Raw genomic sequence first — 13715 nt, 5'->3', positions numbered from 1 at the left:
GGCATTGTGGTGCAGGAACACAACGGAGTACAAACACATGTACTTTTATTGACTGCGGTGAAGAAAGTAAAAAAAGTACCTCTGTAGTGCGAGGCCAGCGGAAGGACACTGGCCGCCAGCCAAAATCTGTAATTGCTCCAAGCTCCAGGGAACAGCCGAGGATAGAGGAAGTGAAAGCTGATGACGTGACCCTCATGTAGCTGACCAATGAGCAGCAAGAAAATGAGAGCGAAAGCAAAGCTTACGAAGGGAATGTAATGAGCAGCTGTGAGACCCTTTTGAGATGTTTTCCTTCCCCGAGACTGGGTACTCTGTCTGCACTTATGGTGTCCAGGTACATGGGGATTTATTTTCAGTCTCCTTTTTAAAGTAGTCACTATGATAATTTTAACAGTTTAGCTGCCTGTTATGTGGTGATGTATTCTTCTCCCAAATAATATACATCAACTGAACGGGTCGTTACTTAAAAAAAAACATCACTAGTAAAATAGTCACACGTGGATTCTTTTCTACATTAAGAATTTTTAATGCAAGCATATGGCAGCCCAAGTTTAGATGGGGCATATTTTCTTTTTCTTTTTGTGCCACGTGCTTAAAATAAATGAAATATTACCATTGCATTAGTAGGCCAAGACTAGACCTATTGGCTTTGGCAATACTTGTTTTTGCTTTGTATTCTGTTATTTGTAGCCCTACTTTTACAGAGCAAAAAACGAATGTACCAGTAGAAATAGTAATACTAGTGTTGGGTGTGCAGCCATTCACAGCAGACAGACAAAATGAGAGCGCTGCACGTGGGCCAATGGAGCAGTCTACCTTGGAGGTATGCAGTGATCTCTGTGCCTCAGGGGCTTTTTCTTTGCAGTGAAGGTTGCATGACTGAACTGGACTTTCTAACACTTGGTCTCAACCCAATCAAGCAACACTTGGAGTACGCCGATGTGGATGAGCGTGATTAAAAGCAGGCTAAAATGCCAGAATTGCCTGCTGTATATAACTAACACAAGATTTGCACAGCACACTCCGTTCACAGCCTGTGTAACCGTAACTTGGGCATAACGTGTGGATACATTTCAAACATTACCAGCGAAGTGTAAATAGTTGTCGAACCGAAGCATTCATGGCCGGGCTTCCATGGCACACGTCAAGAACTCAAGCACTCAAATAATTCAATATTTTAATATGGTAGACTTAAGACCCACTGCTTGTAAACAGTGGCGGCTCGTAATGTCGATGAGTAGTTGGGCGGGCACGCACAAGAACACTCCCTTCCTCCCATCCCTCAGAAGCACCCACACACACACTTTGAGGCGTTCGGTATGCTCTGCTCGCAATCGGTTCGCAGCTTTTCAGATATGACTTTTAAATGCAGATAGGAGTAGAAATGACTGCCCCACGTGGGCTCGTGCAACCCCTCTAGACTGCTTTCCAACACTAAATATTTAACCGATCTGATTCCCACCCTTTAAAAAACAAATATGCCATTTATCTGGATTTAGCAACTGTCTGGTTGAACACGCTATCACTCTATATGTATTAACACTCTGTAGTCGACAGTCTTCAAAAAACAGCTTACAGAAGAAAGGTGGCCTATATCCTAGGGTGAAGGGACAAAGGATGGATGTCATTTCCGGCCTACAACGTGATTTTGGTGAAATTATGTTTCCACTGTACTATTGCTTAAATTCCCACAGATTCCCTCTTTCCAATCAGGAGAGCAATCTAGCGCAGCATGTGATGTGATGTAATGAGATGACTAAAGGTGTGTTGTTGCACGAACAACAAAAAGAATGAGGGCTGCTGCTGGGAGGAAGTGCATCACGCCAGAATGAAGCTGCAAACATCCAAATACTTCTAACAAATGCCACTTCAGCAGTAATGCGCGCAGTGGCTTTTCAAACAATACGTGTAAAAGCAGAGAACGCGTATTAATGATTTAGCAAAGGCTCTTGAGCCACGGCAAAAGCCTTTGAGGAAACGGGCCCTCTCAGTCACGGCTGGCATTATGGGCGGGTGGAGGGGGGGTGGAAATGGGATTGTTGCGCCGCGGAGGGGATGGGGGGGGGGCGTGCGGGAGGGAAAACATATATATAATAAAATACAAGTTAAACTTACCGTCCCCGTCTCGCTTTTCCCGAAACTCCCGACGTCCTGCTCGTTGAATTCTGCAGCTCGTCACCAGGAAGGCTGCAGGCAGCCTCCCTCCCCTCCACCAATGAAAAAAGAATTGTTGGGATCCTTAAAAGAACACTCTAGTATTGTGACGAATTTTAGAAAGGCGGTTGAATACCTTCAATTAGATGAATCAATTTTATTTACATTGTCCCCAGGCCAGTTGAAGGCTGTTTTAAAACTGGCCACTTGGAAACTGAGTTTTAGCCTAGACAGGGAAGCAATTCTAGCACAAAAAGGCACCTCACCATTTATTGACTCCTGCCTATATAAGAAAATGCAACCGTACGTGTCATGGAATATACCCCACAGTATACGGCGTCTTTGGTTCGTCTTGAGGTAGGACCTCCTTCCTTTAAATAATTTAACATCTAGATCAGGGATCTTCAAACTGTGGGGCGCGACCCCCAGGGGGGCCGTGGAATGATGCAAAGGGGGTCGCGCCTTCACAGTGTCACTTCTGCCTCCAGGGCTTCAGCCCCCCTCCTCCCCCATCCTGTCTCAGCCCGGGCTGCTGCAGTGCAGCTCGCATTTCTGGGGCCTCGGCTGGGCAGTGTCTGGAGTCTTATCTCCGGCCGAGTTTTCACAGGTCTTTAAAGACCATTAGCATATTTACATGCCTTTGTTAACCGATTACCAAAGATTCTTTTTTTATGGTTCCAGGACCCCCTGGGCCCCCACTCTGCCTATTTCTTATATTTGTATTTCTGCACTTACTGCTGTAGTGTGAGAATGCATTTAATGAAAAAAATTATAAAGCTGGGTTGCCAAAAGAAACGTGCCTGCTATGTGTTGTTTAAAGATCCTGACACTAAATTGAGTTATAAATCAAAAAGTATGTATTAATTAGGTATGTGACTTTTCTGTCTTTATTCTCTTTAATTATTAGTCATGGGTCATTAAGGCATCACTAGAACACAATTAAAAGTGCTTTCTATTTATATTTGCTGTTCTAAGTATTCACAGATAAGTGCAAAAAATACAGCTGTAGGTGACTGCTTCTTTTTGGGCCATCAACATAATGAGCTGGTAACCCTAATCATTAGACTGGAAGTTTGTAGCAGGATCAGCTCATTATTTATTTCCTCCACCCTCGAACCCCGATTAATGCCATTATAGCAATAATTTAACTTATATCTGAAACCCTACGCTTCAAGTTTTTGGGAATGCACCCTGCTTTCAGACTACTCACTTCTCATTCTCGCCTTAACTTTCACGTTAACCCTGCACTCACAGCGATCACAATGCACTCGCACTGATCACAACGCACTTGCACTGATCACAACGCACTCACACTGATCCCCAGGCACTCACACTGATCCCCAGGCACTCACACTGATCACCAGGCACTCACACTGATCACCAGGCACTCACACTGATCACCAGGCACTCACACTGATCACCAGGCACTCGCACTGATCACCAGGCGCTCGCACTGATCACCAGGCGCTCGCACTGATCACCAGGCGCTCGCACTGATCACCAGGCGCTCGCACTGATCACCAGGCACTCGCACTGATCACCAGGCACTCGCACTGATCACCAGGCACTCGCACTGATCACCAGGCACTCGCACTGATCACCAGGCACTCACACTGATCACCAGGCACTCACACTGATCACCAGGCACTCACACTGATCACCAGGCACTCACACCAATCACCATGCACTCACCCTTGCTGCTCCCGGCCATGGCCAGGTGAGCTTCTAATGTGGCAGCGCGTATTCTTGCAGATTGGGAGGCCCTTCACAGAGGTTTACTAGACATCTTTCTGATATTAATTGTTGTATTTTGGTTATAAACTGGTACTGATGGGGTGAAATCTTTCCTCAGTATTACTGTGTATAAAAAAATTCTAAATAATAAAGCAATGCTACCCCAAAATATGCAGCATCACAGAACATTATTTACATTTTCTACTCACACAATTTAGTCAAGCCTGTCGCATAATTTGGTCCTCACCTTCCTCATAACCTAGAGGTTTTGAAATTTTTGTCAGGAGGGGGTCCTTACGCTTGAAAATGTTGACAGGGGGGTCTCGGCATCCAAAAGTTTGAAGACCTCTGATCTAGATGGTATGGGTCCCCTGCAATTTGTCATCTTTGCAATATGTTTACCCAGGATATTGTACATGTTCTCTTTATATGCCCAACCTTGCGGACATCACATAGAAAGCGGTTTAGACATATATGTTTAAAATTGGGTCTCTTGTCGGCGAGCTCCTTTTTAAATGCTTTGTACAATCCGCCCAATGAAATGTTTTGTTTTAATATATTTAACTTTTTCAAATGTTTTCTAGATATTTATTAGAGGGCTTGGGAATCAAATGTCTAATAGGATATGCAAGACTAGACCTATTGGCTTTGGCAATACTTGTTTTTGCTTTGTATTCTGTTATTTGTAGCCCTACTTTTACAGAGCAAAAAACGAATGTACCAGTAGAAATAGTAATACTAGTGTTGGGTGTGCAGCCATTCACAGCAGACAGACAAAATGAGAGCGCTGCACGTGGGCCAATGGTGCAGTCTACCTTGGAGGTATGCAGTGATCTCTGTGCCTCAGGGGCTTTTTCTTTGCAGTGAAGGTTGCATGACTGAACTGGACAAGTTAAACTTACCGTCCCCGTCTCGCTTTTCCCGAAACTCCCGACGTCCTGCTCGTTGAATTCTGCAGCTCGTCACCAGGAAGGCTGCAGGCAGCCTCCCTCCCCTCCACCAATCACAACGCTGCAATGGCAGCGCTGTGATAGGTCAGGTCGCTGCCCCACACGCGTCATTTTCTTACTATATGCTGCAGCATACAGACAGAACAGGGGGAGTGGTCGGTGTTTCTCGAGCGCAGGGGGGAGTGGCTTGCCCACTGTTGTACGATACTGCCTGTTTGGACAGCCTCACGCTGCCCAAACAGTCATTATGTACAACAGTGGGCAAGCCACTCCCCCCTGCACTCGAGAAATACCGCCCACTCCCAACCAGGAACTTCAGCTTTCTCGCCATGCGAGAAGGCAGAAATAAAGGTAATTATTACCATTTATGTTTCTGCCTTCTCGCACTGCGAGAAAGCAGGGGGGCGGCGCCCAAGCGCTCCTATAGAGGAGCCGTCACTGCTTGTAAATATTTTGTGCAGGCACGTAAGGTTTTAACTGAGACCAATTAACGATTTACGTGGCACTGAAGTGTCTCCAAATGCAACATATTGGCGCCAAACAATTAGAAGACTAAATTAATATGGAGTAGTTAAAATCAGTTTAAATAATATTAACCAACACACAAAGAAAAAAAGTAAAGGAAGATAAAGTAAAGGACAAAGTAAAAGTAAAAGAGAAAGGCAACCGTAAAAGAAAAGTACAAAGGGGAAAGCAAAAGGGCAAAGGAAAGCAAAAGAGAAAATAAAGGAGAAAGGAAAGCAAAAGAGAAAATAAAGGAGAAAGGAAAAAGGAAAGGAAACTAAAAGGAGAAAGGAAGAGAAACTAAAGGAGAAAGCGGCCAGTAGGAGGAGACTGCCAGAAATTATACTTGGTCCAAGTTCCAGGGAACAACTGAGGAAAGAGGAAGTGAAATCTGATGAGGTGACCCGGATGCTGCCAACCACTGAGAAACAAGAAACTGAGTGACCGCAAAGCTTGCGGATGGTAATGGGTGGTTTGCAAGCATCTTTTAAGATATTTCTTTTCTTAAGTACAAGAGATTTCACAAGAGAAACCTAAAAAATATTTAAATTATTAGCATTGTTATTCACCAAGCCAATAGCTTACACTTTCCTAACGAGAGTCCTATTGGTTATGGCAATGCTTGTTGGTAGCAAGCAAGGACAGTGCTGTTTTGGTGCTGAGTGATGATGTGGTTGGGCTGAGTGATGTGGTGGTGTATTAGAGTGATGTCCCAGAGTGATGTGGTGGTGCCCCCAGAGTAATGTGGTGGTGCCCCCAGAGTAATGTGGTGGTGCCCCCAGAGTAATGTGGTGGTGCCCCCAGAGTAATGTGGTGGTGCCCCCAGAGTAATGTGGTGGTGCCCCCAGAGTAATGTGGTGGTGCCCCCAGAGTAATGTGGTGGTGGCCCCAGAGTAATGTGGTGGTGCCCCCAGAGTAATGTAGTGGTGCCCCCAGAGTAATGTGGTGGTGCCCCAAAGTAATGTGGTGGTGCCCCAAAGTAATGTGGTGGTGCCCCAGAGTAATGTGGTGCCCCCCCGAGTAATGTGGTGCCCCCCCCCCCCGAGTAATGTGGTGGCCCCCCCCGAGTAATGTGGTGCCCCCCCCCCCGAGTAATGTGGTGGTGCCCCCGAGTGGTGTCCCTGAGTGATGTGGTGGTGTTCCTGAGTGATGGAGGGTGGAGTTGGATGGTGGAGTGGGAGGGTGGAGTGGGAGGGTGGAGTGGGAGGGTGGAGTGGAGTGGGAGGGTGGAGTGGAGTGGGAGGGTGGAGTTGGAGGGAGGAGTTGGAGGGAGAGCAAGGAGTAACAGAAAGAGCATGGGTGCGAGAGCGAGAAAGACGTAGAGAGAGGGGTAGGAGGAGAAAAAAAAAAACACGAGTGGTGCGCACGTAGAAAGGGAAAAAAATTGGAGTTAAAAACACCTGGCGACTGCTTATATTTTTCCATATTCAGCATTGAAAGGGAAAGGAGGTTAGCAAGAGGGATGTTACGGGGAGAGGGCGAGAATGAGAGAGTACTACAGGGGAGGAATGGAGATAAAGAGAGCAAGGAGTAACAGAAAGAGCGTGGGTGCGAGAAAGAGACATGAGGAGAGGAGCTTTTAGTGAGGGGCAAAAGGCCCACTGGTGAGCTTTAGCTAATGCATGGCGAGTGTAGGGCTAAAAGAATAAGATAGCGGGGAGTGCATTCCTTTCAAGTCTGATGGCGGGGTAGGGGGAGCGGCAGCCTTTGAAGTCTGATAGGGGGAATGGCGGGGGAGCAAATGGTGAGGCACATGCACTGGCCATAATCCGCATTCCAAAGCCCTTTGGCATCAAAGGAAGGGTGGGAGGGAACGAGCATATGGGGTGTGAGCGATAACGAAAGTAAGAGGGGGAGCAGGAAGTGAGGCCAAGCGCGAAAGCAATCCAGATGCCAGCTTCGCCCTTGAATGCCTCACATGAACTGGCCATAATCCACATTCCAAAGCCGTCTTATTAGGCTTTCCTGGAGCCCCTACATAATTTCTCGCAGAAGCAATGCGCAAGCGCATTGGCTACAGCGAGACCTAAAAAGGAGAGTAGCATTGGCAACAGGTATATGCAGGAATTATAGAGAAGTGAGAAAATGAAAAACACTTATGGAAATTCATGTCAATAGAACTGCACGTGATGTGACAGGAGGCAAATATACTGCGAACGTTTGCTCTAAAATTAAAGAGCTATAAGAGTAAAGTGCCAAAAAGCTCACTCGTTGATATGGTAAGGTGTTTTTGTTAGGAGTGATTGGTTTGTAATATATTGTGGCGTTAAACCATTTGTCGTCACCAGCCACGTAGATTTTGCAGATGATAATGATGGTCACTGTAGAATCCTGCTCCTTTGTTGGAGGTAATCTGTACCATAAAACAAAATATCCTGACAGCAGCAACGTTCTTTACTGCAGAGTAGGACACTAGTAGTCTACGGTCAACATTAGTGAAGTTGGCTACCATATATGATTCAACACTTCAGTTAATACCTAAGAGAAATCAACAAGTTGTATTAAACCTACTCTATGAAAGTTAAAACTGAAGTTTTGCAGCTGCAGTACTATCTAACAAGAAATCGCAGAGCAGCCATATGATATATCTGTCAAGTCAGCGGGTTGTGGACATGAATACATATGTTATATGCACAAAGCACTGGAATGCTCTGTGTTGCATTGTATTAACAAGTTGTCCCCATGATAGTCTTGGTCTGTTTTTTCACCTCCACATTTTTCTTTTGTTAAAACCATTTACTGCAACCCACACCTGTTCATATGTTCTACAAGGAATGTGTCTGTCTACTTAATGATGTGTGGCCTTCACAATTGTTTATTAAAAGTCGCGATTTACCACAAGTCAAAATGAAGACTAGAGGCTATTGTGCTCAAATGCCAAAACAACATTCATGGAAAAGGTATTTCTTTTACCAGATGAGACAATCAACCTACAAAAAGAACATCATAACGGAATGATCTCATATTAAAGTGTCTCAAATGCTTGAGAGCATGGGTGCAATGCAGAATGCGACCTGTACAACTGTGTCATCAGGGGCAAAACTAGACCCGAACTTCGGGGGTGGGGGGCTAGGACTACCAGCCAGGGTCAGCTTGAGCGCTGGCAGCTGTCTTTATAACATTCTCTTTTTGGCGCTCCCCTCCCCATAAACTCCTTCTCCGTGAATTCCCTCATTATCACTCTCCAACAGTGCACCTTATCTCTCCGCAGCCTCTCTATGATGTAAATTTCATTTTTTATTTTTTTTTAAATTGTGCTACTCATAGCTCATAGCTCTCCAAGATGGCGATGCGCCTCCTGGGCTCCCACCTTCTCTCCTGGACTTCTCGACATGCGTGCTATCCTGAATGACACTTTGCTGCTGTTTTCGGACAGTTTTCGCTGGACTCTAGCCCTTCCCTCCATACCTTGGATCCCACCCACCCTTCCTCTATGCTGTGACTGCATCTTTGACCTATTGCAAAAATGCTAAGCTTTGGTATTCGCTGAAGTCCTTACACCATATACCACCCCTATGCGTCTCTTAGAGTTTAACCAGTCATTTCCCTTCCTATGTGTAGGTAGTTGACTCTTATCACTAGTGTTTGCAGTGGACCTTTGTACTCTCTACCACTCCTATGTGACCCTTAGAGTATTTCCAGTCATATCCCTCCTGTGTAGATAGAAGATAACTCTATTGACTAGTATCCTATGTGATTTTTAGATTATATCCATGTGTATCCCCTCCCTGTGTTTAGAGATATAGCTTTAACGACTAGTCGCCTGTGTGACTGTTGGAGTATAGCCAGGTGTATCCCTTCCCCCGTGTGAAGAGATAACCCTATTCACTAGAACAAAAAGAAATGTGTTCCTTATGTAACATAACTGATTCTATGTAAAGTGCTTTGATAACATGTAACGGAACTGGTGCTATGTAAAGTGCTCTGATAACCTAATCGGTTCAAGTTCGCGCTATATAAAACTCTAAAAAAATATATATATATAGTTTACTCACACTCAGTTATGTGATCTGCAAGGTACATGTTCTTTGCAGCAGGCACATTAACACGGTGTGCTACTCTACGATGAGCCAAAAGTACCACTATACAAAATTCCGAACCCTCACTAGTAGGAATATTAATCTCTAGACTTGCCTGAAAACTGCCTGAGGCACAAGAAGTTCTTGTGCTTTTAAACACAAAGATTTTTTTAATAGAGCGCCCCCCATCAAAGTCAACACCAGGTGCAGCTGCACCGGTGACACCAAACTAAAGCCAGTCCTGCTGCCAGGAATCAGGCAGGACAAAGATTTCCAGGAATGGGGGTCAGAGCTAACCACATAGCTACTTAATGAGGAAAAAAATCTAGGCAAGGGGTGGGGGGGTGATACTTCCCCCAAATTCGAGCAAGCAAAAAAATGTAAAAGATTTCTATAGATGTTTCAAGGGAGAGTAGACGACTCCCCTGGGAATTTCTAAAACCTTCCAGACCCTTGTAGGGCATTAATGAAATATTCCAGTACTTTTGTGGCACAACAGGGAAGCCTGGTCTTTCCTAGGAGTAGATCACATTTTATTCAAATGTTTAACACCTTCGCCGCTGGGCTAATACCCCTGCGGCGCTGGGGGGAGAATGGGGGGCACGCGCAACGCCACAGTGCTTGTGACGAGCTCGGCTCGTTACGCTGCACGGTGGCGCTGTGCATGACCACGCCCGTTTTTCAGAGCGCTCTGCACAGCCGGGGAATTAGCCCCACGTGTGAGCGCCGCGAGTGTCATGAAGAGCTCAGCTCGTCATCAGCACACGTCCACCGTGCCTCATGACGAGCTGACATCGTCGTGAGCACGCAAGGAGTTAAAATAAAAAAATGACTGCCACTAGACCATTGGTATCGATATATTGATGAGATCTTTTTTATATGGACCGAAGTGGAACAGACTCTGAAGGAATTTTTGACTTGGTTAAATCTGACCAATGTCAATCTACGCTTTTCAGCCCACACTGACTGTCAACAAGTAGAATTTTTAGATATTTAAATTAGACACAAAGATGGGAAACTGGAGGTAGATTTATATACCAAACCAACAGCAAGAAACACCCTCCTCCACTTCCAAAGTTACCACCCGAGAAACCAAAAAATTCCCTTTTCACAAATCCTTAGAGTCAGGCGCAATTGTACGAACTTAAAAGACTATGACATCCAAGCAGTAGCTATGAAGAAGACATTTCTGGACCGTGGATACCCTCATCGACTAGTTAGAGAAGCCTACAAGAGGGCACGGTTCTAGGATAGAGATTCTTTGTTCAATGCTATAAAACCAAAGCAAGACTCCCAACTTGTATGCATAACCAAACATTCCACACTAGATTCTTCTATTAAACAAGTAATCAACTCCACCTGGCATCTGCTAAATGTAGATCAAACCCAAAAAAAGATACCTAAGCCCCTTTTTGCTCACTGTCTCAATACGAATCTTAAAGACATGATAGTACGATCCAGATACACTGCTACAGTTACTAACCAACCATCCATCCAGAAATCCATTGATGGCACTAATCCAGTTAGAGGTACTACTCGCTGCGCAGCCTGTTTATCTTGTAACAGCATACTCACTGGAGAAACTCAGTTGTTTAACAGCTATAAAATCTGTGCACAAGAACTATGGACATGTAATACACGTAATGTCATCTACTTAATTACATGTCCATGTAACCTGGGATATGTGGGAGAAACCTCCCGCACCATCAAAACCCGACTCACAGAACACAGGTCAGCTATTAAAACAGGGAAACACTCAGCACCTCTAGTCAGTCATTTCCTAGAGTTTAAACATTAACCCATGGACATCAAATGGCGCATTCTAGAAAAGATCCACAACTCCGCTGACAATGGCGGGGACCTAGTTCGTAAAAAAAAAAAAAAAAAAAAAAAAAAAAAAAGAAGGTGTTCTGGATATTTTCTCTTGACACCTTTCATCACGGTCTCAATAACGAACGGCCATGGGAGAACGCCATCATATAACTGCTCATTCACAAGAAAGATTGCCACTCCTGCCTGTTTAGGTTCTATTCTAGATGTACGTCTCAATTTTGTTTAAGACTTGTTACTATGTTGATAGATAATCCAATTTATCCCATATTCACCAGGTCAATCATCAGCTCCAGTTTTCATACATTATGCTACATATAGGAGATTCTGCAGTTATACCATTCTGTTGATTTTGATCGTAGCCCCTTTCTGCTCAACCTCAAGCTCAGGCACCTCTCACTTTAAGGATAGGCGGGACATACAAACCCGTCCTATTACCTTGCTGCATATATAAACCAACCAACAGCCACCTTACATCCGTTGCTGCCGGTTGGAGAAATTACAGATTACTTTGCGAGAACCCAACGGCCCTGTATTCAGGTATGTACCCTTACCGCTAGCTTTCGTCGCTCCATTCGGAGTCAAATGTGACCATTTGCCTGACTTTAATTGACTCGGGTTATGTACTATTACTTTAACAGAAAGAGCCTGCTCATTAATAATACGCCTTGAATCGAGAGCGGAACATTCGACAAAACGCGCCGCCTCATGAACTGCATTTCATCATGCACGCAATTTTAGCACAGATATTATGTACAATTACATTTTGAACTGCTAATTATTAGGGGCGTGTCACTTAAATGATATACATGTTCCCGGGTTCATTCTTTACAATTACCGGCGTGTATCATTATTTTAACAGCGAGATTCCTCCTACTCATAATTGTCCCGAACTGAGAGAGGAATATTCGACACAACGCGCCACCCTATGGACCGCACCTTACCATATGCGTCACTTTAATCAAGGTATTCACTATATCTATTGCATTTTGAACTACCAACCCGTGTCATTTGAATGATACACATGCCCCCGGGCCCCTTCCTTAAAATTATCGGGGCATATTATTATTTCAACAGTGAATCTTCGCCTATTCACAATTGTCTCGAATGGAAAGGGGAAGATTCGACATAACACGCTGCTCAACCGCACTTTACCATATGTGCTATTCCTATCCAGGTATTTAATGCATGTTATACTGTCAATCTACTGGAGCACGAAACCTAAATGACAGTCATGTCCGTCGGATCATTTTATGGTCCTACAATGTACAATAATCACTGTTCGCAAGTAATACTGATATTTATAGAGCGCGAACAGCTACCTCACTAGGAGGTGTCCAGGCGCTAAAAATGCAGAACTTGTTCAAGAGGAGAGCACAAAAAAGGAGGGAGAGTGCTTATCTATTCTGGGCAAAGAGCCAAGTCTTTAGTAGTTTCTTGAAACTAGATTCTGTAGAGGCAGCTTGGATGGTAGTAGGCAGGGCATTCCAAAGTAAGGCCGTGTCAACAGAGAAAGACCTGCCTCCAAGTCTAGCTTTTTTGGCGCGTGGAACAAGGAGCTGAAGTCGAGAATTGGAGCGCAGGCACCTCTCCTGGTGATATCTGGGGAGTCTGAGTTTTAAATAGTTGGTACAGGACCCCTTCAGTGCTCTAAACGACAAGGTTAGAGCTTTGAACTTTATTCTACAAGCCACAGGGAGCCAGTGCAGATCATGTAGATGCGGAGAGACATGCTGTCTGAAAGGGATGTGTTTTAGCAGTCTCGCAGCCGCATTCTGCACGATCTGCAGGCGATGTACCAGGTATTTGGGTAGGCCGAGATATAGGCCATTTGCGTAGTCCAATCTGGATGTAACTGTTGCATGGACCACCATTTTTCGGCAGTCTGCTGGCAGAAGTGCAAGGAACTTTCGAAGGTTCCTAAGTTTGAAAAGACAACCAGTTGTGACCTGTTGTATGTGTGACGAAAATGAGAGACCCTCGTCCCAGCCCACGCCTAAATTCTTCGCATGAGTGAAGGGGCTGGACCCATTTCAGGAGGCCACCACAGGTCCGAGGGGGGGGGGCGATTGTGTTTGCCAAAAAAGACAACCTCCGTTTTGCCAGCGTTCAACTTTAATTTGTTGGAATTCAACCAGCTAGCAATATCCCGAAGGCAGGCCCTCAAATTGCTGAAGACTGCTTCAGATACGTCAGAGAAGGGGAAGACTAATTGCGTATCATCTGCATACGAAATCGCCTTGACTCCCCATTTTGAGATCAGGGTAAAGAGAGGGGCTAAATAGACATTAAAAAGTAGTGGGCTGAGCGCCGACCCCTGAGGGACGCCACATGTAAGGTGTTTTGGTTTTGAGGTGAAGGTGCCCAGCGCTACTTTCTGGGAGCGATCTGTTAGATAAGATTGTAACCAGCTCAATGCTTTATCTTTCAGACCTATATTCTTCAGCCGTGACAGCAAGCTGCCATGATCCACCGTATCAAATGCGGCTGATAGATCCAGGAGCACCAGCATGGCTGATGCTCC

General features: G+C 45.0%; 1 protein-coding gene across 4 annotated transcripts in view; it reads right to left on the bottom strand.

Moving 5' to 3' along the window:
- The window catches only part of LOC147669891 (arylsulfatase D-like), a 567561-nt gene that overhangs the window by 547985 nt on the left and 5861 nt on the right, over positions 1-13715 (bottom strand). The window contains exon 1 of one of the 4 annotated variants that reach the window (XM_086948170.1): positions 2116-2134. The exons of the other annotated variants lie outside the window; for them this stretch is intronic. The gene's annotated coding sequence lies outside the window, so the exon portion shown is untranslated. Of the gene's footprint in view, positions 1-2115; positions 2135-13715 lie in introns of those variants that run through there. 4 annotated transcript variants of the gene reach the window in all.

Source organism: Lissotriton vulgaris, unplaced genomic scaffold (genome assembly GCF_964263255.1).
Source record: "Lissotriton vulgaris unplaced genomic scaffold, aLisVul1.2 SCAFFOLD_269, whole genome shotgun sequence".
Taxonomy (NCBI): Eukaryota; Metazoa; Chordata; class Amphibia; order Caudata; family Salamandridae; genus Lissotriton; species Lissotriton vulgaris.
This window is presented reverse-complemented; position numbering and strand designations above follow the sequence as displayed.